The sequence below is a fragment of the Bos mutus genome, chromosome 2 (assembly GCF_027580195.1).
Source record: "Bos mutus isolate GX-2022 chromosome 2, NWIPB_WYAK_1.1, whole genome shotgun sequence".
NCBI lineage: Eukaryota > Metazoa > Chordata > Mammalia > Artiodactyla > Bovidae > Bos > Bos mutus.
Genome location: NC_091618.1, coordinates 66,366,498 through 66,393,707, shown reverse-complemented (window position 1 = coordinate 66,393,707; position 27,210 = coordinate 66,366,498).

Genomic DNA, 27,210 nt, shown 5'->3' with positions numbered 1-27,210 from the left:
CAGAGACATTACTTTGCAAACAAAGGTCCGTCTAGTCAAGGCTATGGTTTTTCCAGTAGTCATGTATGGATGTGAGAGTTGGACTATAAAGAAAGCTGAGCACTGAAGAACTGATGCTTTTGAACTGTGGTGTTGGAGAAGACTCTTGAGAGTCCCTTGGACTGCAAGGAGATCCAACCAGTCCATCCTAAAGGAGACCAGTCCTGGGTGTTCATTGGAAGGACAGATGTTGAAGTTGAAACTCCAATACTCTGGCTACCTGATGCGAAGAACTGACTCATTAGAAAAGACCTTGATGCTGGGAAAGATTGAGGGCAGGAGGAGAAGGGGACAACAGAGGATGAGATGGCTGAATGGCATCACCGACTCAACGGACATAAGTTTGGGTAAACTCCGGGAGCTGGTGATGGACAGGGAGGCCTGGCGTGCTGCGGTTCATGGGATCGCAAAGAGTCAGACACGACTGGGAGACTGAACTGAACTGAACTGAATCTAAAAATAAGTGTGTTTGACTGCTAGACAGGAAATTAGAACATTATTAAGAGAAATCAGATCATATCAGATCAGTCACTCAGTTGTGTCCAACTCTTTGCGACCCCATGAATCACAGCACGCCAGGCCTCCCTGTCCATCACCAACTCCCAGAGTTCACCCAGACTCATGTCCATCGAGTCAGTGATGCCATCCAGCCATCTCATCCTCTGTCTTCCCCTTCTCCTCCTGCCCCCCAATCCCTCCCAGCATCAGAGTCTTTTCCAATGAGTCAACTCTTCGCATGAGGTGGCCAAAGTACTGGAGTTTCAGCTTTAGCATCATTCCTTCCAAAGAAATCCCAGGGCTGATTTCCTTCAAGGTGTATGTAAATAAATGGATACCCTTTATGGGTTGGGATACTTAGTCACAACAGGAGTAAAATATCCCCTCAAGAGAATAAAATTGGTTCAGGAGGGATGAAAAATCTCACTATCCTTATCTGTGTGTAAGGCACAAATATATAATATATCAGTGGCATTATCATTTCATGAAGGTAGAAGGGTAATTAGGGAGGGAAAATCTAAGAAAGACTCTTTAGGGGAATATTAGGGAAAAAAAGGTTGAGAAGCACTAAATTAGAAGATGCGATAATATAAATATACCAAGTCTTCTAAACCAGTTTATAGATTTAATTCACTTTTAATGAAAACTCCAACAGAGTGTGTGTGTGTGTGTGTGTGTGTGTGTGTGTGTAAACTGACAAGATGATCATACATGTACATTGAAGGGAAAGGAAGGCTGAGCAGTGTACTCTGTATCAAGACTCACCATAGTGCTGCAGTAGCAGGACAGTGTGGGCCTGGCCCAGGGCAGGCTGAGACCAGTGTAGACTGAAGGGCCCAGAAACAGACTCATGTACTTTTGGACACTTGGTTTACAGAAGAGTGGAGAAAGGACTATCTGGTCAGCAAATGGCACTTGGATTTCCATATGAGAGAAATGAAAACTGATGCTTCATAATTTCTGGCAGATTATAGACATAAATGTGAAAGTCAAAACAACAAAGCTTCTAGATCAGAGGTTCTTAGAGTGTAGAGCCCAGAGCAGCAGGGTCAGCACTCCCTGAGCAAGAAAGCGGCATGCAGCCCACACAGCCGGGCTCACATGAGCTCTCCAGCTGCCACTGATGCACAGGCGAGTTTGAGAGCCACCGTTCTAGATGCTAATTTAGGGGAATGCTTGCATGATCAAGGTAAAACATTTTTAAAAAGGCTTCCCAAACAAAACATAACTATAAAGGAAAAGATAGGTAAATAAAAGTGTAGCTCTTGTGTTCAGCAAAAGATACTGTAAAGTTAAAAGGCAAACTATGTGGAAGAAGAAATTTGCAACATAAAACTGACAAAGTCTCATATCCAGAGCTTGTAAAGAATTATCAGTAAGAAAAAGACAGCCCAAAGGAAAAATGGGCAAGAGACCTCAACAGACATTCCTTAGAAGAGGACGTCCAAATGGGCAGGTGCCCAGTGTATTTGGAAATTAGAAAAATAAAGGTCAAAACTACAGTGTGATGTATTTACCGATCTATCAGAATAACTGAAATTAAAAAGACTGTCAACATCCAAGTGTTTGTTGGTGAGACTGTAGAACAGGAGTTGGCAAACTTTTCTTGTAAAGGGTCAAATACTAAAATTTTTTAGGTTGTGCAGTCAAGAGATAAAACCAATGTATATACACATATTTATGTATACGTGGTGTTTATATACATACATGTTACGTTTTATAATTCTAGTTATATAGTTAAAAACTGTAAAATACACTTATATTCATGTATATACACATATTCCATGTTTAAGTCTGCTTCTTGGCACTAGATATTCAATGTACAAAATAAATGAATCAGTTACCTTTTAGAAAGTATGTTTCTCTTTAATTAACATATTAATTATATAAACAAAATAAATTGTATTTCCTCTAGAGCTGATGTCAGTCTCAATTTCCACATTTGCAAGAGAATGGATCATCAGCTTTCACTCCAAATACTTTGATAATGTGTTTCGTAAAGACATTTTAAGACTGCAGGATGATACTTGAAGGCACTTTTGAGACATGCCTTGCCAAATGTTGTCACTTCTCTACTTGAGCTGTTCTTAGGCGTTCCCAGGTGGCACTAGTGGTAAAGAATCTGCCTGCCAATGCAGGAGACTCAGGCTCAATCCCTGGGTCAGGAAGACCCCCTGGAGGAGATGGTAAGCCCCCAGTATTCTTGCAGGGATTTGGAGACAGTTGAGCATCTGAACAATAGAAGACTGAACCCAGGAATCTATAAACACAAAAATATTCAACAAAGGAGCCACATTCAGTACTGCCTTATTTATTCAGTGATGTGAGGGAAGGTAGCTCTTCTGATACATTGAGTTTCTTTCTTTGCATTCAGTAATTTATCCATTCAACAAACATTTCCCTAGAGCACACCATGCCAAAACTTTTATTTTCACCATTTTAATGCAAATATTTCTGAAATATTTTGTATCTTTTTCTGCCTTTTACACAAAGAAGACTGCGTATAATTTAATCTTTTCTTAATGACTCAACCTCATTATGGAACCAAACTGTACTCTAAAATGTTGGCTATACATTTTAACTGAGAAGCTTCATTATACAATTATATGTATAATTCATATATATATGAAATAGATAAAAAGAAAAGCTGAAATGAGAAACAGGAGTGTGGCAACTTCCCCCACCCCACTTGGTATTCCAGGAACAACACAGAAAACCAACACTTCAGGAATTATCATTGGAAACCTCTGGTATACTCAGTCATATGCAACTCTTTGTGACCCTATGGACTGTAGCTCACCAGGCTCCTCTGTCCATGGGACTTCCCAGACAAGAATACTGGAGTGGGCTGCCATTTCCTATTTCAAGAAACCTCTGGTACCACTTTCAAAGTGGTACCAGAGTAACACTTTCAAAGGCTGATGAAAGATAAAAGACTACTCCTGTGTTCAATGATCCTAAATTACTGTCCAAAATTGCTCTCTTGTTTTAAGTCTGAATGTGCTTTATAGTGTCCTTCTCAATGGTGGCAATGGCTGCTTATCAGCATGACTCCCTGTAGCTACTCTCCTCTGCTCACCCGCCCTCAGTACTGTGGTTTCTGCAGATGAGAAATCAAAAGAATCACAGCAGTCTTCGTACGAGTGTGGGTAGATCAAGATTCCAGAGAGGCTCCTTCTTGAATAAATACCATGGGCTTTAGATTCTGGACCTTGAGTGATCTATTTTGACAGTTACACATCTGTTTTTCTAATTTCCAGGTTGCTAAATGTATCAACTTAGAAGATGAAGTGTAAGTGTTAGTTGCTCAGTTGTGCCTGACCCTTTACGACCCCATGGACTGTAGCCCACCCAGGTTTCTCTGTCTATGGGATTCTCCAGGCAAGAATGCTGGAGAAGGTAGCCATTCCCTTCTCCAGGGGATCTTCCCCACCCAGGGATCAAACCGGGGTCTCTCACATTGCAGGCAGATTCTTTACTGTCTGAGTCACCAGGGAAGCTCAGAGTTTGGGAAACCACAGTTTTAATGGAACAGAATGTAGTATCTGATTTCACATATGTATAAAATCTAAAATGTGGACAATGTCTCAGAAGACTTCTCTACTCACCAGATCTATGTTACTTGAATCTCTCCTTCCAGTTCTTGCCAAGTGGTTATCTGTTTATCATTGAATATAGAGCCAGAGAACTTTCTGGATTAGTTCTATATTTATTCAAGCCTTACTAGAATCTTTTCATGTATTATTAAATATTTGTATTTGGCATAATTTTAATTTTGAATTCGATGCAGGTTTCAGTAAAACTATAAAATTCTTCAAAATACTTGAGACCACGTATACTTCAGGTAAGTGATGCTAAACCTATAAAAATTAATTCAAAATATAAGCAGTATAAACAAATAATCTTTCATAGCTTCCCAGTAAATAGAGCCTTACTTCCTCTATCTAATTTTAAATAGTATGAATTCCTTCTCCCCAAAAGAGATCATTTAAATAAAAAATAACAGCATTTTTAAATGATGCATAAACTATTGATAGCTATCTGTGAGAAATATTTCTCTAAAAACTTAAATAAATTGCCCAGATTAATTTTTTTTTTTTTTTTAAATTAAGGCTACAAATTATATCCCCTTTGAGCAATTAACAGTTGCCTTGCAGGTACCACAATTAATTATTCATTTGAAAATAATTCAAGGTTCTTGACATATAACTAAGGGAAATTCAGGATAGATCTGATGCAAAGAATGGAATGTTAAGAAAACTCACCACACACTCAGAACAGACTTTGTGAATTCCCAGCTATTTTAGCTCAGTAGAAAGGTAGAGGGAAAAAAGTTTTTTTTTGCTTTTTGCTTTTAATTTAAGAAGAAGAGAATCTTTTTTCTTACCACAACAAATATCAAATTTACACAAAACCTTAGCTCATCACATAGAAGCCAAGGCATAAAAGATTATTCAACATTACAGTAAAAAATTGTAAAACACATAGTACATCAAAGCCATTTCATCAGCTGCTGCTACGTTCTGGGCAACAGTATCCATGGGAGAAAGCCAAATGTTAAACAGGGACCAAGGCACCCCTCCAATTTGCACCGAGGATATTTTATCAGCTCTGCTCACTGAAAGAGATTATAGTCCTTGAAACCAGATAGAAACGCTTTCAGGGCCCCCTGGTGGTGATTTACAGACCTTGGACGTCAGATGAAAACGACTATGAATCAAATAAATCAAAACAGCCAGGGCCCAAGACCAGGTTCTACAAACAAACATCTCCTCTCCAGGACGCTTAACATTTGTGTGTGTATTGTTTGTCTATCTCAGCCAGAGGTGATTCAATCTCCCGACATGTAGCCTCCCACAGTTAAAGTGTTTTTTCATGCCTCTCAACTTGATACAACTTTAAAAAAAAAAATGTTTAGTGCCTTGACACAAATAACTCTCTCCCTCTCCCTCTTTAGAAAATTTTAACCAAAAGCATATTGTACAATACTGTGCTTAGTGTTGTACAATACAAACATAAATCTGCATGGAGTCTACTTATTTACTTATTCTCAGCACTGGCAAATGAATTACTGTTGGCTTAAATCTTTTAAGTGTCAATATGTTGTCAGAAGTAGTGGATTTAATAGGATAGAAAGGAGTATATAATGATGTTGACCAAGAACTGCAACCCCCCAAAAAGGAAGCTAATCAATGACCTCTTAAATCTGGAATGGTCTACCTAGCCAGATGAGATTGATCCAATCAACCACTCTTCTAAATCTAACAGAGAGGTATATGGCCTAAGTAGAGCCTGAACTCACCAAAGGGCTTCCCAGGTGGCCTTCCAGGTGAGCAAAGAACCCACCTTCCAATGAAGGAGACATAAGAGACACAGCTTCGATCCCTGGATTGGGAAGATCCCCTGGAGGAGGGTATGGCAACCCACTCCAGTATTTTCGCCTGGAGAATCCCATGGACAGAGGAACCTGGCAGGCTACAGTCCGTGGGGTCACAAAGAGTTGGACAAGACTGAAGCAACTCAGCACGCACAATGAATTCATCAAAGAAACTAAACAACATGTTCAACACTTGGCCAAGTATTATAATCAACTGAGAAGTGTTTTGTAATGAGGAAGCCAGCCTACTCCCAGAGATTCTGGTTTAATTGCTTTGGAGTGAGGCCTGGACTTCAGTACTTTGTAGAAGCTCTCCAGATCATTCTTAAGGACAGTCAGGGCTGAGAAACCCTGCACTGTTCCCACAGGCTCCAAGCCAGGCAGTCAGTCCGGCTGCGGGCATGTCTGCTTGTGGCTGAGTCCAGACTACAAAGGGTTACTTGTCTCTTTCAAGTTGCGAACAAAATAAGGTGTTAGGTAGGAAGCTAGGCATGAGCAAGGAGGGGTGGCCTAGCAGAAAAGGCTGCAAGCGGATCTCTAAACCCCAACCCAGACACACCCAGGAGAGCTGGCAGATACACTACAAAGTTACTACAGAGACTTTTCCAACTCCTGACTACCTGCCCTAGGCACACAGTGGATACAAACTAACCACAGAGACTTACTCAAGTAACCTTAGGCAGCTAGGAGCCCATTCAGTTCAGTTCAGTGGCTCAGCTCAGTCCTGTCAGACTCTTTGCGACCCCATGAATTGCAGCACTCCAGGCCTCCCTGCCCATTAAGGGTCCATAAACATATACATATGATTATAATAGGCTGAATTATGGGAAGACACACAAAGAGCCTGCTGGTATACAACTTGCAATTGTCAACTGGCCTTGAGTGTGTGCCCATTTGCATCTCCTTTCATTGACTGGTGGTGGGTTCAAGCCCTATTTTGCACAGGGCACAACCAAAAGTAGGAAACAGGAAGTATAAAAAGGGAACCCAAGAGAGTTAAGGATGATGACTCCTTTGGGACTGGGCTGCTTCCATGTCTTGGGAGTGTCTGTCTAATAAAAGATCTGTCTGCTTGAGCTGAATGGGAACTATTAGTTCTCTGTTGTCTTAAATCTTTTAATCTGTTATTCCATATTTTTGTTAAAACAAGAACTGAAGCAGAGAAATAAACTCACCTGACAAAAGTGTAACCTCACCACAGTTTATATTGAAGTTACATTGTTGGAAAATTCTGTGTATGCTGCTGCTGCTAAGTCACTTCAGTCGTGTCCAACTCTGCGACCCCATAGACGGCAGCCCACCAGGCTCTGCCATCCCTGGGATTCTCCAGGCAAGAATACTGGAGTCGGTTGTCATTTCCTTCTCTACTGTGTATGCTAAAAGTCATGCAAAAATACTTTGTGTTTCTATGTAAAATGGAGTTCAGTTCCAAGCTCAGATGATTAAACACATAAATATGTACAGAAGTCTTGTTTGAAGTGAGACTTTCTATATCTTGTATAGAAGACTGTCCTGTGAGCTTTAGGATAACACTCTGTTCCTCTCCTGCTAAATGCTTCCAATCATTTTGGGATGTAAACAAAAATGCTCCCACGGATTTCCAAAGATCCTCCTTGGTGGCAGTACTGCCTCCATGAGAGGTGAGTAACAGCAGCCTTTGACTTTAGTACTTAACACAAGCCCTGTGCCCTCACAGAACCCTGCTTTTCCTTTGTCATGACACATCCCCATGTAAATATTCAGTTATTGTCTGACACCTTCATACTCAGGGCACCAAGAGAACAGTGACTATGTCTGTATTTTACTCACCATTGTATTCCTAGTTCTTTGCATGGTGCCAGCACAGAGTGGGAACTCAATCAGGTCTGCTGAATGAGTGACTGAACATGATTTCTCTGGTGCTGAGTGCTGGCCAGAAAAGGTACTAATGGGAGTCCAGAACATTTAACAGGACTGTTACCTTGATTATTAGAGTTCAAATGTTTCTTTCCTGTTGTCTTAGATCAGGTTGCTATAACAAAATCCCATAGACTAGGTGGCGTTATAAACAATGGAAGTTTATTTTTCACAGTTCTAGGAGATGAAAGTCCAAATTCATGTTGCCAGCATGGTGAGGACCCTCTTTCTGTTGCAGAGATTTGACATCTCAAAGTTCCACGTTCAGGTTGCCAGCATGGTGAGGACTCTTGTTGTTGCACAGTTGGCGTCTCATTGTATCCTTATGTGTAGACATAAGGTGGAAGTGAGCTCAGATAGTTCGCTTCAGTTTAGTTCAGTCACTCGGTTGTGTCAGACTCTTTGTGATCCCATGGACTGCAGCACACCAGGCTTCCCTGTGCATCACCAACTCCCTGAGCTTGCTCAAACTCACATCTATCAAGTCAATGATGCCATCCAATCTCTCATCCTCTGTCATCCCCTTCTCCTTCTGCCTTCAATCTTTCCCAGCATCAGGGTCTTTTCAAATGAGCCAGTTCTTTCAATCAGGTGGCCAAAGTATTAGAGTTTCAGCATCAGCATCAGTCCTTCCAATGAATATTCAGGACTGATTTCATTTAGGATTGACTGGTTTGATCTCCTTGCAGTCCAAGGGACTCTCAAGAGTCTTCTCCAACACCACAGTTCAAAACTATCAATTCTTTGGCTCTCAGCTTTCTTTATAATCCACCTCTCACATCCATATATGATTACTGTAAAAACCATAACTTTGACTAGACAAACCTTTGTTGGCAAATTAATGTCTCTGCTTTTTAATATGCTATCTAGATAGGTAAAGCTTTTCTTCCAAGGAGCAAGCATCTTTTAATTTCAGGGCTGCAAGCACCATCTGCAGTGATTTTGGAGCCCTCAAAAATAGCCTCTCACTGTTTAATTTTTTCTCCATGTATTTGCCATGAAGTGATGGGATCAGATGCCATGATCTTAGTTTTCTGAATGTTGAGTTTTAAACCAACTTTTTCACTCTCCTCTTTCACTCTCATCAAGAGGCTCTTTAGTTCTTCTTTGCTTTCTGCCATAAGGGTGGTGTCATCTGCATATTTGAGGTTATTGATATTTCTCTCAGCAATCTTGATTCCAGCTTGTGCTTCATCGAGCCCAGCATTTCTCATGATGTATTCTGCATATAAGTTAAACAAGCAGGTTGATAATATATAGCCTTAACGTACTCCTTTCCCGATTTGGAACCAATCTGTTGTTCCATGTCTAGTTCTACCTGCTGCTTCACCTGCATACAGATTTCTCAGGAGACAGGTCAAGTGGTCTGGTATTCCCATCTCTTTAAGAGTTTTCCACTGTTTGTTGTGCTCCACACAGTCAAAGACTTTGGTGTAGTCAAAAAAGCAGGAGAGTTCCTGAAAAACATCTGCTTTATATGTTTTTCTGGAACTCTCCTGCTTTTTTGATGATCCAACAGATGTTGACAATTTGATCTCTGGTTCTTCTGCCTTTTATAAAACCAGCTTGAACATCTGGAAGTTCATGGTTCATGTACTGTTGAGACCTGGCTTGGAAAATTTTGAGCATGAGTTTGCTAGCATGTGAGATGAGTGAAATTGTGCGGTAGTTTGAACATTTTTTGGCATTGCCTTTCTTTGGGATTGAAATGAAAACTGACCTGTTCCAGGCCTGTGGCCACTGCTGAATTTTCCAAATTTGCTGGCATATTGAGTGCCAAACTTTCACAGCATCATCTTTTAGGATTTGAAATAGCTCAACTGGAATTCCATCACCCCCACTAGCTTTGTTGGTAGTGATGCTTCCTAAGACCCACTTGACTTTGCATTCCAGGATGTCTGACTCTTGGTGAGTGATCACACTATCATGGTTATCTGGGTCATGAAGATCTTTTTTGCATAATTCTTCTGTGTATTCTTGCCACCTCTTCTTAATATCTTCTGCTTCTCTTAGATTCATTTCAGTCTTTTATTGTGCCCATCTTTGCATGAAATATTCCCTCAGTATCTCTAATTTTCTAGAAGAGATCTCTAGTCTTTCCCATTCTGTTGTTTTCCTCTATTTCTTTGCATTGATCACTGAGGAAGGCTTTCTTATCTCTCCTTGCTATTCTTTGGAACTCTGCATTCAAATGGGTATATCTTTCCTTTTCTCCTTTGCCTTTTGCTTCTCTTCTTTTCTCAGCTTTTTGTAAGGTCACCTCAGACAACCATTTTGCCTTTTTGCATTTCTTATTCATGGGAATGGTCTTGATCACTGCCTCCTGTACAGTGTCACGAACATCTTTCCATAGTTCTTCAGGCACTCTACCTATCGGATCTAATCCCTTGAATCTACTTGTTACTTCCACTGTATAGTCATAAGGGATTTGATTTAGGTCATATCTGAATGGTCTACTGGTTTTCCCTACTTTCTTCAATTTAAATCTGAATTTTGCAATAAGGAATTCATGATCTGAGCCGCAGTCAGCTCCCAGTCTTGTTTTTGCTGACTGTATAGAGCTTCTCCATCTTTGGCTGCAATAATCAATCTGATTTAAGTATTGACTGTCTGGTGATGTCCATGTGTACAGTTTTCTCTTGTGTGGTTGGAAGAGGGTGTTTGCTATGACCAGTGTGTTCTCTTGGCAAAACTCTGTTAGCCTTTGCCCTGCTTCATTTGTACTCCAAGGCAAAATTTGCCTGTTACTGCAGGTGTTTCTTGACTTCCTACTTTTTCATTCCAGTCCCCTATGATAAAAAGAACATCTTTTTTTGGTGTTAGTTCTAGAAGGTCTTGTAGGTCTTCATGGAACCATTCAACTTCAGCTTCTTCAGCATTAATGGTTGGGGCATAGACTTAGATTACTGTGATATTGAATGGTTTGCCTTGGAAACAAACAGCAATCATTCTATCATTTTTGAGATTGCATCCAAGAGATAAGAAAGCCTTCTTCAGCGATCAATGAAAAGAAATAGAGGAAAACAACAGAATGGGAAAGACTAGGGATTTCTTCAAGAAAATCAGAGATACCAAAGGAACATTTCATGCAAAGATGGGCTCAATAAAAGACAGAAATGGTATGGACCTAACAGAAGCAGAAGATATTAAGAAGAGGTGGCAAGAATACACAGAAGAACTGTACAAAAAAGATCTTCACGACCCAGATTATCACGATGGTGTGATCACTGACCTAGAGCCAGACATCCTGGAATGTGAAGTCAAGTGGGCCTTAGAAAGCATCACTATGAACAAAGCTAGTGGAGGTGACGGAATTCCAGCTGAGCTATTCCAAATCCTGAAAGATGATGCTGTGAAAGTGCTGCACTCAATACACCAGCAAATTTGGAAAACTCAGCAGTAGCTACAAGACTGGAAAAGGTCAGTTTTCATTCCAATCCCAAAGAAAGGCAATGCCAAAGAATGCTCAAACTACCACACAATTGCACTCATCTCACACGCTAGTAAAGTAATGCTCAAAATTCTCCAAGCCAGGCTTCAGCAATATGTGAACCATGAACTTCCTGATGTTCAAGCTGGTTTTAGAAAAGGCAGAGGAACCGAGATCAAATTGCCAACATCCGCTGGATCACGGAAAAAGCAAGAGAGTTCCAGAAAAGCATCTATTTCTGCTTTCTTGACTATGCCAAAGCCTTTGACTGTATGGATTACAATAAACTGGAAAATTCTGAAAGAGATGGGAATACCAGACCACCTGATCTGCCTCTTGAGAAATTTGTATGCAGGTCAGGAAGCAACAGTTAGAACTGGACATGGAACAACAGACTGGTTCCAAATAGGAAAATGAGTTCGTCAAGGCTGTATATTGTCACCCTGTTTATTTAACTTATATGCAGAGTACATCATGACAAACGCTGGACTGGAAGAAACACAAGCTAGAATCAAGATTGCAGGGAGAAATATCAATAACCTCAGATATGCAGATGACACCACCCTTATGGCAGAAAGTGAAGAGGAACTAAAAAGCCTCTTGATGAAAGTGAAAGTGGAGAGTGAAAAAGTTGACTTAAAGCTCAACATTCAGAAAAGGAAGATCATGGCATCTGGTCCCATCACTTCATGGGAAATAGATGGGGAAACAGTGTCAGACTTTATTTTCTGGGCTCCAAAATCACTGCAGATGGTGACTTCAGCCATGAAATTAAAGGACACTTACTCCTTGGAAGGAAAGTTATGACCAACCTAGATAGCATATTCAAAAGCAGAGACATTACTTTGCCAACAAAGGTTCGTCTAGTCAAGGCTATGGTTTTTCCTGTGATCATGTATGGATGTGAGAGTTGGACTGTGAAGAAGGCTGAGCGCCGAAGAATTGATGCTTTTGAACTGTGGTGTTGCAGAAGACTCTTGAGAGTCCCTTGGACTGCAAGGAGATCCAACCAGTCCATTCTGAAGGAGATCAGCCCTGGGATTTCTTTGGAAGGAATGATGCTAAAGCTGAAACTTCAGTACTTTGGGCACCTTGTGTGAAGAGTTGACTCATTGGAAAAGACTGTGATGCTGGGAGGGATTGGGGGCAGGAGGAGAAGGGGACGACAGAGGATGAGATGGCTGGATGGCATCACTGACTCGATGGACGTGAGTCTGGGTGAACTCCAGGAGTTGGTGATGGACAGGGAGGCCTGGTGTGCTGCGATTCATGGGGTCGCAAAGAGTTGGACACAACTGAGCGACTGATCTGATCTGATCTGACTGCATTTCAGACTCTTGTTGACTATGAGGGCTACTCCATATCTTCTAAGTAGTTACAAGGGCAGATAGTTACAAGGGAATTAATTCCATTCATGAGGACCCCACCTTCATGACCTCATCTAATCTCAGCCACCTCCCAAAGGCTCCGCCTCCTAATGCCTTGAGGGCTGTAGAGTTTCCACATAAGAATTGGCGAGTGACACAAAGGATGGGGGGAAGGGATAGTTAGGGAGTTGGGTATTGACACACTGCTATACTTAAAATAGACAACCAACAAGGACCTACTGAATAGCACAGGGAACTCTGCTCAATGTTCATGGCAGCCTGGATGTGAAGGTAGTTTGGGGGAGAATGGATACATGTACATGTATCACTGAGTCCCTTAGCTGTTCACCTGAAACTATCACAACATTGTTTGTTAATCAACTATACCCAATGCAAAATAAAACGTTTTTTAAAAAATAAAATAGATAACCAACAAAGATCTACTGAACCTAAGCACAGGGAATTCTGCTCAATATTACCTTACAACCTAAATGGGGCAAGAATTTGAAAAAGAATAGATACATACACACATATAACTGAATCACTTTGTTGCCCACCTGAAACTATCACAACATTGTTAATCAACTATACTCCAATATAAAATAGAAAGTTTAAAAAATGAATTAGGAGGTGTAACACAAACATTTGGTCCATAACACTTGTTAAATTGAATACATTTTTCCTTAATAATTACCAAGTTAAGTTTGTGCTCTCATTTACAGTAATACCAAAGTAAGAGCCAAACCACATGGTTCATCATAAGCCCTCAAATATAGGTGAAAGGACCAGAATAAAAGGTTGTCATAAAAGCTAATCTGGAAGAGGTAGAAACAGAGAGCTTCTGGTTCAACTTACTGTCTTCAGGTTATTCACAATTAATATGAGTGGTCAGGGTAATTAAGCACCTGGAAATTATTCATATATTCAAGTTATCACAATTGCTTTATTTCACATGTGATTATCAAAGACAGAAAGAGTTACTCCAAACTACAAAACTCACTGAAAACTAGCCAAATCCATTCACCATGGGCTAAAAGAGGGTTTGATCAGGCATATGACACAGAAGAGAAAAAAGATAAATATTTTTGATATCAGATCTTAAGAGCTTCCTCATTATAAGTGATATATATTTGAGTCTCTCTTGTCAACATATTTTTATGATATAGAAGGAGATATCATCAAATCACATAAATCTGTCCCAGTTTATTTACATTCTTATTTTTTATTAATGTTTTTATTTTTAATTGAAGGATAATTGCTTTATAATATTGTGTTGGTTTCTGCCATACATCAGCATGAATCAGCCACAGGTATACATATGTCCCCTTCCTCCTGAACCTCCTTCCCACCTCGCACCCCATCTCACACCTCTAGGTTTTCACAGAGCACTGGATTTGAGCTTCCTATGTTATACAGAAAATTGACCTTAGGTAACAAGCCCAAGGACTGCAAGGAGAACCAACCAGTCCATCCTAAAGGAGATCAGTCCTGGGTGTTCTTTGGAAGGACTGATGCTAAAGCTGAAACTCCAGTACTTTGTCCACCTCATGCTAAGAGTTGACTCATTGGAAAAGACTCTGATGCTGGGAGGGATTGGGGGCAGGAAGAGAAGGGAACGACAGAGGATGAGATGGCTGGATGGCATCACCAACTTGATGAACATGAGTTGGGGTGAACTCCGGGAGTTGGTGATGGACAGGGAGGCCTGGCATGCTGCAATTCATGGGGTCGCAGAGTCGGACACAACTGAGCAACTGAACTGAACAAGTCCAAAGAGCAAACAGACAAGATTTAAGCAACAGGATAAAGACTTCCAGAAAGGATGGCTCTGGGGAAAAAAATATAATCCCATGGTAAGAAAATATTCATGATAATTACAATTTTTTAAAATTAAAACAAATAGTAAAGAAAAAAAGATACTAAATTATTTACATGAAAAACAAGACAAGTAAAATAACATCTCTGTCAAGTCATATTTGTATGTGAACAGTGAAGTAAGCATTAACTAATAATTAAGAACTATAGCATGACTATGTCAGGAAGGATTAAGAGGAGATCCTATTTAATATAGGAGAAAACTCCTATCTTTATAAAAAGCCAGGAAAGCCTAAAATTTTTAGACTAAGATATAGCAATATATAGGTTTCTGAGAAACAAGATGCTGTTCACTAGAAGAGAGAGCTTAGCACGTTAAAAGAAGTTGCCACTGGGATTAAGACTGAAGTAGGAGACTTATTTTTATTGCAAATGTCAAGATATTTTTTCTTTTATTATTTACTACTATTATCTTAATAACTTTTTAGTACTTAAGCTTCTGAGAAGGTTAGTAACCAAAGAGAATGAGCCACAGAAGCTTTTAAAGGAAATATTTATCCCATTCTGAACCTTGTTGAAAGTAGTATGATTTAGTACACTGTTTCAGTCACAAAAATCCAAATTCTCAAGACCTCAAGTACAAGTGCAGAACTTGAGCAATTACTGCTATATTTTCTCAGACACTGCTTTAGGAGCAGACTGTGAACTGAAAACTTCAAACTCACAACCATTATGACTTAAGCTAAACTGCACATTTCTGGGTGACTTTGTGACCATAAGTTACCTTAAGAGCTGAAAGCAGTGAATGAAGTCTACAGGTTTAGCCCATATTTTTATTTGTTGGTGTGTGTGCATGAATCAATATCTCGTTGTGACTTCTTTAAAAAAAAAAAAATATATATATATATATATATAGTTGAATAGGTATAAAGAACTGCAGTGTACTCTGTTGAAAAAAAGAGAGATTGTGTTTCTTTTATTAAGAACCTTCATGTTGAAAGAAAAAAGAAGTTTGTTACAGAAAAACCCTGTTCCCTAGGGAAAACAGGGATTTTTATGATTTCAGAATGATGAGCCTGTCAGTCTGTAAGTCATGAGTTAGAAGCAGCATCTGAAGCTGTGATTAATCAGCTCACTATTTAGTTGACCCTATGTAGCCTTCACAGTAAGTATAAAGATCTGCAGTGCTAATGATGCTTCAAGTAGCAACAATGGAAGTAGGTTCTTAACAACAAAATTCTTTGAAGCTTTCTAAGTAAATGTGGGGTCTGTGGAGAGGTGATCTAGTAAACAGGACTTTGTGCATTATAGTTCAAATCCTGTGCCTCTCAAAGGCTTCATTCTTCCCCTGCCCAAGGTGTCTGAGCTGTACTGGGAAGAGGCCATGCAAAGAACTAAAGTAGGACTGAGAGCATGTTCATTCATTCCAGTCTTTCCTACTGAGTCCTGATTACATGCCAGGCACCACACTGTGTGCTGGAAGACAAATACAACATGTGCCCTCGACACCCAAAGCTCAGAGTACAAAAAACATATTTTTGATGAGCTACTTCTGGCTACTTCCAGCCTGTATAAGGCTTCCTTTACAGACACTACATAGCAAGCCAGAGGAACACATTATTGGCATTGTTGCTATTGTTGTTCAGTTGATAAGTTGTGTCTGATTCTTTGAGACCCCATGGAATGCAGCACACTAGGCTTCCCAGTCCTTCACTATCTCCTGGAGCTTGCTCAAACTCAAGTCCATTGAGTCGGTGATTCCATCCAACCATTTCATCCTCTGTTGCCTACTTCTCCTCTTGCCCTCAATCTTTCCCAGCATCAGGGTCTTTTCCAATGAGTCAACTCTTCACATCATGTGTCCAAAGCATTGGAGCTTCAGCTTCAACATCAGTCCTTCTAATGAATATTCAAGGTTGATTTCCTTTGGGATCAACTGGTTTGATCTCCTTGCAGTCCAAGGGACTCTCAAGAGTCTTCTCCAGCATCAGTTCTTCAGTGCTCAGCCTTGTTTATGGACCAACTCACTATGTATTATTGGCATTATACAACGTTTATTGATAGGACTGTTCCAAGCATTTGATGTGTACTTATTCATTTCATTCTCTCAACAGCCATGCTGCTGCTGCTGCTGCTAAGTCGCTTCAGTCGTGTCCAATTCTGTGCGACCCCATAGACAGCAGCCCACCAGGCTCCCCTGTCCCTGGGATTCTCCAGGCAAGAATACTGGAGTGAGTAGCCATTTCCTTCTCCAATGCATGAAAGTGAAAAGTCAAAGTGAAGTTGCTCAGTCGTGTCCAACTCTTAGCGACCCCATGGACTGCAGCCTACCAGGCTCCTCCATCCATGGGATTTTCCAGGCAAGAGTACTGGAGTGGGGTGCCACTGCCTTCTCTGCAACAGCCATGCTAGGTAGTTACTAACATCATCTTCATTTTACAGATAAGGAAACAAAACACAAAAATATAAGTATCTGACCCCAAGTTTACACAGCCTGACCCTATGACTTTGTAAGTATTGGGGATACCAGTTGATTAGCCTTCTCACACAGACATAAGGCAAACCAGGTAAAAAGGTGGAGGAGAATTAAGAGACATTCTTATTTCATAGCTACAGTGAATTTCCCCAAGAAAAGGGGAGAATCAACACCAATATAGCTGCCTAGATTGGCACTGAGCTAACACAGTATGCTCATGCAAGCCTTCCTTTGTCCACACCTGTCCTGTCACCTTAGGAAGTCACATGCTTGTGAATTCATAGCCAACTACTTGCAAAAATGAGCCCATGAGAGTGTAGCACTAAGTGTAAGACGTGGTCATCTCAAGTTGAGCAGAGAAGATTTAAAGAAAGAGGGGCAGAGGGGAGGGGAGGTGGGGAAAAGCAAGAGAAAATGACTAACCATGTATACTGTTCTAGCACCTTCAGCTCCATTGCACCTGGAGACGTCTACTGCATGGGACAATGAGCCATGCACGTGGCAGGAAGATACACGCAGCTGCCCCCTAAGAGTCAACTAGAACACACAGGTGTGTCACAGAAGGACCAGCAATGCCTACAGGAATGTCCTAGAAAGTTCTTTGTCCATGGAAACTTCTGGGGCAGTTTGCCTCCCTCTGTTCAGGCCATGTGGTAGAGAGCTCAGTAAGGGACAGTGACTGGAAAAATAGGTCGAGTAACCTCCCCATTGTCAATATGTGATTGTTTGCCTAAGAAGAAAGTACTTTCAACCAACGACAGTAACAAAAAGAACCAGACTTCTCTGGCCTGGTTCAGTGATAAAGAATCCGCCTGTCATTGTAGGAGACATGGGTTGGATCCTGGATCCAGAAAGATCCCACATGCCCTGGAGCAGCTGAGCCCATGTGCCACAATTATTGCCTGTGCTCTAGAGCCCGTGTTCCACGACAAGAGAAACCACCATAATGAGAATCCCATGCACCGAAATGAGACAGCAGCTCCCACTCACTACAGCTAGGGAGGAGCCCACACATACGAAGACCCAAAACTGAATAAATAAATAAAATGATTGTTTTTAAAGGAGAAGAACCAATTTGCCATGGAAAATCTAGAAAGCAAATGGCTCTGCATTTTTTCCTCCCCCTTCTCACTGACCCACCCATGGAACAAGCACAAGAAGAGGGAAGAAGAAAAGTAGCAGACAGCTGCCTCGCTTCTCCCCTTAGATCTTTGGAGAGGAACACCTAGACTGCCCTAGAGGGAGAAGGGACATTTGAACTGAATAAGAGGTTGACATACTCAATAGGTAGATTTTTTTTTTTAATAAGTAAAGATGAAAAGTTAGAGAATCAAGCTGAACTATGTCTAAGGAAACCTCACAAAACAGCAGATACAAGGATCTGACAGGACAGGATAAGAGTTTAAAAAGTCAAAGTGTAAAATGTTTGCACCTCAGTGAGCCTGAGATCCTCAGTCAAACCAGTTTATGCTCATGCTCAGTCACTCAGTCGTGTCTGACTCTTCGTGACCCCACTGACTGTAGCCTGCCAGGCTCCTCTGGCCTTGGGATTTTCCAGGCAAGAAAACTGGAGCGGGTTGCCATTCCTCCTCCTGGGGATCTTCCTGACCCAGGGATCAAACTGATGTCTTCTGTGTCTCCTGTATTGACAGGTGGATTCTTTACCACTGAATCACCTGGGAAGCCCATTAAACTAATAATAGTCTGAAAAAAATATTCAATTAATATGAAAATAATCTCAAGATATATCTTAAACTATGAAGTCCAAAATATGAGACATTTTTGTATTATCCTAGGCTGAATAATTCAAGTTTGAGGCTAATTCAATGGCTAATTATAAATGATCTACTACTATCAATGAATACTTGATGTGAAACATGAAGTTTATTTTAAAAATTAATAAATAGCGAGTATAAAATATACCATGTGTACTGGACAGAGATAAGCAATTAATGCCTATAAGACAGATGAGATTAGCACTAAATATCAAAATTCTAAAGAAATAACTGATTTTCACTTGGATTTGTGCCTGAATCCTGAGCCAGATTGGCCACTGAGCCATCATCAGTATTTGGTATTTCTCAGCTCATATGTTTCATAGAGTGATTAAGAAATAACTTTTAAAGGGTGCTGCTGCTGCTGCTAAGTCGCTTCAGTCGTGTCGGACTCTGTGCGACCCCATAGATGGCAGCCCACCAGGCTCCTCTGTCCCTGGGATTCTCCAGGCAAGAACACTGGAGTGGGTTACCATTTCCTTCTCCAGTACGTGAAAGTGAAAAGTGAAAGTGAAGTCGCTCAGTTGTGTCCGACTCCTAGCGACCCCATGGACTGCAGCCTACCAGGCTCCTCCATCCATGGGATTTTCCAGGCAAGAGTACTGGAGTGGGGTGCCATTGCCTTCTCTGTGAATAGACTGATAAGTCATCCCAAGGAAATGTACCTTCTTGTTTCTTTTCTGCCTCAAAAAAATATTTTAACCTGAAGTACAGGCTAAGATCGGGTTTTCCTGGTGGCTCAGGAGTAAAGAGTTCGCCTACAATGCAGGAAACGCAGGAGAAGCCGTGGTTTGATCCCTGGGTCGGGAAGATCCCAGGAGAAGGAAATGGCAAGTCACTTCAGTATTCTTGCCTGAGAAATCCCATGGACAGAGGAGCCTGGTGGAGCTACAGTGGTTGCTAAAGAGCTGGACACTGGACTTAGCGACTAAACAACAACACACAGGCTAAGGTCAGGCCTCCCAGGACAGTATATGGAGATCCCACCAATGTTGGGCCTAATTCTCCTTTCCTGATACGGGGGCCACTTGGCCCCTATGTTTTAGTGGAATTGTGTTCTTTGTATAAAACCAGAAAATGTGGTCCCCATGTCAGAGTAACTACAGGGCCCAAGCGTTGAAACAGAAGACCCCATATGATGCACCAAAGATCCCATGTGTTGTGACTAAGACCCAACACAGACAAATAAATAAATAATTTTTAAAAGAAGAATACATTTCTTCTTTTAAATTTCTCATCAATCAGCATGCCTAGTGTTTGTGTCAGAGGGGACCCAGCTGCACCTTCTTCCAAGAGAAAAGCTGTCACAGTTCCCCTGAGCCTCTATATAGAAAGCTGATACCCCAACATTGCTTCCAGCTCTGGCATTCTATGAATCTTTCCAGACACAATAACTCTGCCTCGTCCATCCCAGATCGGGCCCCCAGAGCCCCGTCTGGAAAACAAGTCAGATGTTCTGGCAAAAAGGATGAGTGAGTCTGTGCACAATTTCACATAAACCCAAGTGAGGAAAACTTCGGAAGTTTGCAGCAGACTGTTCTCCATAATAGGCTGAAGAATCAAGCCAGCTACTCATAAATTTCATATTTTTAGTATAATGTTCAATTAAGGTGTATGAAGATACACTCCTTCAGGTTTTCAATAACTATAACTCTAAAAATGGATAAGCAGCATCGGTTTTCAATGTGGCACTTCAAGAGAATATCATTTCCATAATCATAACCCTCCACCTAGGGCAAATGCATCCTCTTTCCTTTGATGAAGAAAGGTGACCCAGTTAGAGATGTTCTTCCCAATCAGTCACATGAATGTAGTTAGAATTTCAACTCACATTTCCAGTATAAAATACAGAAATCCTTCCACCAGATGCTTTGATGGGTGCAGTTTAATTAAACTTACTCAAAAACAATAACATGAATATGTGAGGGATTCATTTCCCTTGCCTCTCATGTTCTCACCTTAGTAGAAATGCCAGTCCTCAGCTCTAGGTCTTCCCCACAGTTTTTGGTCTTAACTTGTTGTCCCTATTCCTACTGAACTCGCTTTTAATTCTGCTCCATGTGCATGAATAATAGCTGATTATGTCCTTCAGTTTCTAGGGGTATTATAAGTATTACCTCAAGATGTATTGGAGGTATTTTATATAAACTAAATAGGGCTTCCCTGGTGGCTCAGTGGTAAAGACTCCACCTGCCAATGCAGAAGATGCAAGAGACTCAGGTTTGATCCCTGGGTTGGGAAGGTCCCCTGGAGGAGGAAATGGCAACCCACTCCAGTGTTCTTGCCTGGAAAATTCCATGGACAGAGGAACCAGGTGGGCTACAATCCATGCAGTTCCAAAGAGTTAGACATGACTGAGCACACACACAAACACACGTATTATATTACATGTCATTTCAATATATTTATACATTATAAATTGTTATATATTTATAGACATATGATACTGTTAGAGACTAATTTATTACTCCCATAATAGCTTACCACCCCCACTGTACCCTCAATGAACACCCTCTATAGGTATCACCTTCTATAGGTAACGGCTCTCTTTTTGATAATATTAACCAGTAAATCTCAACAGTTTTATCCTCCAAATTTACCCTTGATTCTTACTTTTCTTTCCATTTTCCCTGTCATTAATTTATCTAAATAATTTAAATCAATTCACTGAGTGCCTACTATGTACAAGGCAAGAGTTCTGGAACCCCAAGACAGTATTTCTGTCTTTAAGTGGCTCACAGTGTACTAGAAAGAAAGATAGTGAAGAGAACACAGTACATTCAGGGTGAAGGAAGTACCAGCAGAAACACAACACACATGCAATCTCCAGGAGGGAGTCAGCAGCCCTGCCCCCGAGGTTTGGGGGAGCTCCGCAAAGGGGGCCGCATTGAAGCTGAGTCTTGAAGGATGACAAGAAGGAAGCTGATGGGTGGGCAAAACGAAGCAGAGGCAGGGAAGGAGGGACGGGTGTGCCAGGCAACAGAGATCACATCAGGGCATGAAACAAGCACTGTGAAATCCCATCACTTCATTCCTGGATAGCAAAACAGCTACAAGCTAATAATCCGACTGCCAACGCAGAGGACACAGGTTAGATCCTTGGTCTGGGAAGGTCCTACACGCTGAGGGGCAATTAAGCCCATACGCCACAACTACTGAGCCTGCACCCTAGAGCCTTTGCTCCACAACAAGAGAAGCCACTGCAATGAAAAGCCTGCACACCGAAACTAGAGAAAGCAACTAAACAAAGACCAGGCACAGCCAAAAATAGATAAATAAATATTCTGAAAAATTCTCTCCCTTATCCAATTCCTCCTGACCATTACTGACCACAACAAAACAAAACAAAAACAAAATCCTCCAAAAGCATAACTTTGGTCACCTCCCCCCACACACACCTTTCCCAAGAGTCTATATTGTAATAAATTATGCTTTAAATCTCTTATTTAAGGACCTTAATGGTCTATACCCATATTTCCTTATCTTCCCTATAACTTACTCAACTGCTCTTAAAAATTTCTAATGACTCCACCTACTCCCTTGCTGATAGGAGGTTTAAGTTTAACCACACCTCACACATCCATTACATTATTCCACAACCAAACCTATAGACACTTAGGGCCAAGTGTTACTGTCCCTCTTTTACCTGCTCCATTTGCCAAAACCACTGGGCAATTGACATCACAGGCTAAGAATTTTATACAGCAAAAACATTTGCCTCATTGAGTCTGTCTTCTCCATCTGCCCATAGGTACCCAAGTGTCAATCCATCCCTACCTTCTCTCATTCAAAAGATATCTGTGGGCCATCTATTATATGTTGTCAGTGTTGTTTAGTCTCTCAGTCATGTCCGACTCTTTTGCGACTCCGTGGACTGTAGCCCACAAGTCTCCTTTGTCCATGGGATTTCCCAGGCAAGCATTCTGGAGTGAGTTGCCATTTCTTCCCCCAAGGGATCTTTCTGGATCAGAGATCAAACCCTTGTCTCCTGCATTGGCAAGTGGATTCTTTACCACTGAGCCACCTGGGAAGCCCCTCCATTACATGTACTTCTTAAGCTGAATGTTCCTACTAAACCCATTTTCCCTTTCCCCTTTCTCCTCTCCACCACTGCCCTCCAAGCTTTCTTTCTCTTCCTGCATTCTATGCTGCACATCTCAAGCTGGAAGTTTCAGAAGCATCTTCTCTGCTCTTCCCTTGCTCTTAACTGCCTCATCCAGCTGGTCACCCAGTTATGTTCATTCTTTCTCAGAAAGTATATTCAAACTCCCCTTGTTCCAATCCATGACCTTCACAACATCGCTACTGAACCATTGCAACAGCCACCATGGATCATCTTGCCTCTATTCTCTCCACTGTGTCAGAGAGGTATTCTTGAAGCAGGGTGTCAAACATTTATTGTGGGCCTCCCTAATTCCAGGTACTGTGCTGGTTTTGGAAGTCCAAATGAGAAGGAAGACATCTCTGACTTTCACCAAAAGTGTGGGAGTTTTGGCTAATTTAACTTTATATTACCAAACACCTAGCCAATTACCTGTCATTTAATCATTGATGAATAGATACTAGTTGGAAAGAATTAGTGAATACATGAAAAGTTCTAAGTGTACACAATCTCTAAAGATGAATGAAATAACATTCCTGTCTTCAAGAAAGGAAAATTAGCTGTGAAGCAAAGATCCAAACAATAGGTGCAACACAGGTAGGTATCTGATAAATTGCTTAAAACCAGTCGGTGAAGAGTCAGACTTCTCACAGTTTTCACTGCAGTAAAACAGATGGTTGGAGGTAGCAGTTGCTTCTCTAAACTCACCCTCTGAAAGTGGTCCATTTTCTAAATATTTTAGGAAAATTCGTTGACCTGGTGGCTGTTGAAATTATTATGAAAAAAAATTATCACATAAATCGCAACACACCCCTGGGAAAGATGGGGTAAGTGAGCATGGCGAAAAGGGAAATCTTAGGTTGCACTCCTGTAAAATAAAGAACCAGTAAAAATGACATGTTGGGAAATAAGATGTAGAATTTACCAGCTCTGGCTGGTAGCCACTACACTCATTTACTCACATGGATTAGTTAGAAAATGGCAAAAATCCTGGGACAGAAAACAGACAGTAATGGAAAAACTGGTGAAATCTGAATAAACCTATAATTTAATTAATAGTAATTTACCAATGTTAATGTCTTAATTTTGACAAACGTCTTAAAGCTACATAAGCTGTTAACATAAGGAAAGCTAGTTGGCTCATACTATCATTGCAACATTTTTGTAGATCTAAAGTCATGCTGGGACTTCCCTGGACGTCCAGTGGTTGACTCTGGGCTTGCATTGCAGGGAGCACTGATTCAATCCCTGGTTGGGGAACTAGGATTCCACATGCCACTCAGTGTGGCCAAACAAAAACAAACAGAAAAATTCATGACAAATAAAAAGGGTCTTAAAGTAAATCCCAATTCTGAACTCTTATTTCCACTAGGTACTGGATAAGCAAGGATGAGTCTACGATTCAATCACCAATGAACAGACTGAATCAGTGGTCAGACTGGAAGGCTCAGGAGGCAGATAGTCAAAGGAAACTGTCTTTTTGAAGTTCTCACTTCCTTCACACCCACACCACCAATCCCTACTCAAGCCTCGCTCCCCAAGCCTAGCCCCAGGGCTGGACTCCACTCTACTCCACTGCTCTTCTGATCCTGTACAGTTATTAATGAAATATTAAGACCGTCTTTGCCAGCCTTTTCTCTGACCTCAGATCTTTGCATGACTGACTTTGGCTCCACAAAAATACCTCCCACCCTGAGCAGCAAACTGCCCTGGCTCCCCACCCATCTCTCACTATTATATTACATCATCTTGTGTTAATGTCTCTCCAGCATTTAGCTGCCTGTAAAGTTATCCTGTTCGTTCACTTATTTGCCTGATTAACATCTGTCTCCCCTCTCTAGGCAGTAAGCTCCCTAAAAACAAGGACATTGCCTGTCTTATTCACTGCTGATTCTCAGGGCCCAAAGCAGTACCTGGCTCAGAGTAGATTTTCTTTTTAATTATTTATCTTTGGCTGTGCTGGGTCTTTGTTGCTACACATGGAGTTTCTCCAGTTGCAGTGAACAGGGCGACTCCCTAGCTGCGGTGCCCAGCTTTCTCATTGCAGTGTCTTCTGTTGTTGCAGAGCATGGGCTCCAGCGCTCACAGGCTTCAGTAGTTGTGGCCCAAAGGCTCTAGAGTGTGGGTTCTGTAGTTGTGGTGCACTGCCTTAGTTGCCCAAGGCATGTGGGATCCTCCCAGACCAGGGATTAAAGTCATGTCCCCTGCGCTGGCAGGGGAATTCTAAACCACTGGACCACCAGCGAAGCCCTAATTTTTTTTTTTTTTTTTTTCAGTAACAAATGAATACTTATTGAGGGAAAGTTTTGTTATATGCTTTATACCCACTCCAGTCCCTAGAACTAGCTATAATAATCATATATATCAATAATCAATAATGACTTGGAGAATTGAATTGTACAATGCTCCCTAAAATGCTCTCTCATTTTCACATCTGTCAGTTCACTGAAGAAGACATTTCTCAAGCACCTGCCATCTGTTTAGGACACTACAGAAATACAGAGAACCAGGGTCAAGCCTTGAAGAAGGCAATAGCAATCCACTCCAGTACTCTTGCCTGGAAAATCCCATAGACAGAGCAGCCTGGTAGACTGCAGTCCATGAGGTCGCTAAGAGTCGGACACGACTGAGCGACTTCACTTTCACTTTTCACTTTCCTGCATTGGAGAAGGAAATGGCAACCCACTCCAGTGTTCTTGCCTGGAGAATCCCAGGGATGGGGGAGCCTGGTGGGGGGCCGTCTCTGTGGTCGCACAGAGTCGGACACAACTGAAGTAACACAGCAGCAGCAGCAGCAGCAGCAGCAGCAGCAGGATCAAGCCAATTGAAGGACGCAATACCCTGCTTATTTATAGTAATGTAACACTTTCCTATATATTATAGGTGGCTAGCCCCGACCGGTACGCTGAGGAAGCTGAAGTTGAACGGTTCTATGAAGACCTACAAGACCTTTTAGAACTAACACCCCAAAAAGATGTCCTTTTCATTATAGGGGACTGGAATGCAAAAGTAGGAAGTCAAGAAACACCTGAAGTAACAGGCAAATTTGGCCTTGGAGTATGGAATGAAGCAGGGCAAATGCTAATAGAGTTTTGCCAAGAGAACACACTGGTAATAGCAAACACCCTCTTCCAACAACACAAGAGAAGACTCTACACATGGACATCACCAGATGGTCAACACTGAAATCAGACTGATTATATTCTTTGCAGCCAAAGATGGAGAAGCTCTATACAATCAACAAAAACAAGACCAGGAGCTGACTGTGGCTCAGATCATGAACTTCTTATAGCCAAATTCAGACTTAAATTGAAGAAAGTAGGGAAAACCACTAGACCATTAAGATATGACCTAAATCAAATCCCTTATGATTATACAGTGGAAGTGAGAAATAAATTTAAGGGCCTAGATCTGATAGATAGAGTGCCTGATGAAATATGGAATGAGGTTCATGACATTGTACAGGAGACAGGGATCAAGACCATCCCCATGGAAAAGAAATGCAAAATAGCAAAATGGCTGTCTGGAAAGGCCTTACAAATAGCTGTGAAAAGAAGAGAAGCAAAAAGCAAAGGAGAAAAGGAAAGATATAAGCATCTGAATGCAGAGTTCCAAAGAATAGCAAGAAAAAGATAAGAAAGCCTTCCTCAGCAATCAATGCAAAGAGAGGAAAACAACAGAATGGGAAAGACTAGAAATCGCTCCAAGAAAATTAGAGACACCAAGGGAATATTTCATGCAAAGATGGGCTCGATAAAGGACAGAAAAGGTATGGATCTAACAGAAGTAGAAGATATTATGAAGAGGTGGCAAGAATACACAGAAGAACTGTACAAAAAAGACCTTTATGACCAAGATAATCACGATGGTGTGATCACTGACCTAGAGTCAGACATCCTGGAATGTGAAGTCAAGTGGGCCTTAGGAAGCATCACTACAAACAAAGCTAGTGGAGGTGATGGAATTCCAGTTGAGCTATTCCAAATCCTGAAAGATGATGCTGGGAAAGTGCTGCACTCAATATGCCAGCAAATTTGGAAAACTCAGCAGTGGCCCCAGGACTGGAAAAGGTCAGGTTTCATTCCAATCCCAACGAAAGGCAATGCCAAAGAATGCTCAAACTACCACACAATTGCACTCATCTCACATGCTAGTAAAGTAATGCTCAAAATTCTCCAAGCCAGGCTTCAGCAATACGTGAACCATGAACTTCCAGATGTTCAAGCTGGTTTTAGAAAAGGCAGAGGAACCAGAGATCAAATTGCCAACATCTGCTGGATCATGGAAAAAGCAAGAGAGTTCCAGAAAAGCATCTATTTCTGCTTTCTTGACTATGCCAAAGCCTTTGACTGTGTGGATCACAATAAACTGTGGAAAATTCTGAAAGAGATGAGAATACCAGACCACCTGACCTGCCTCTTGAGAAACCTGTATG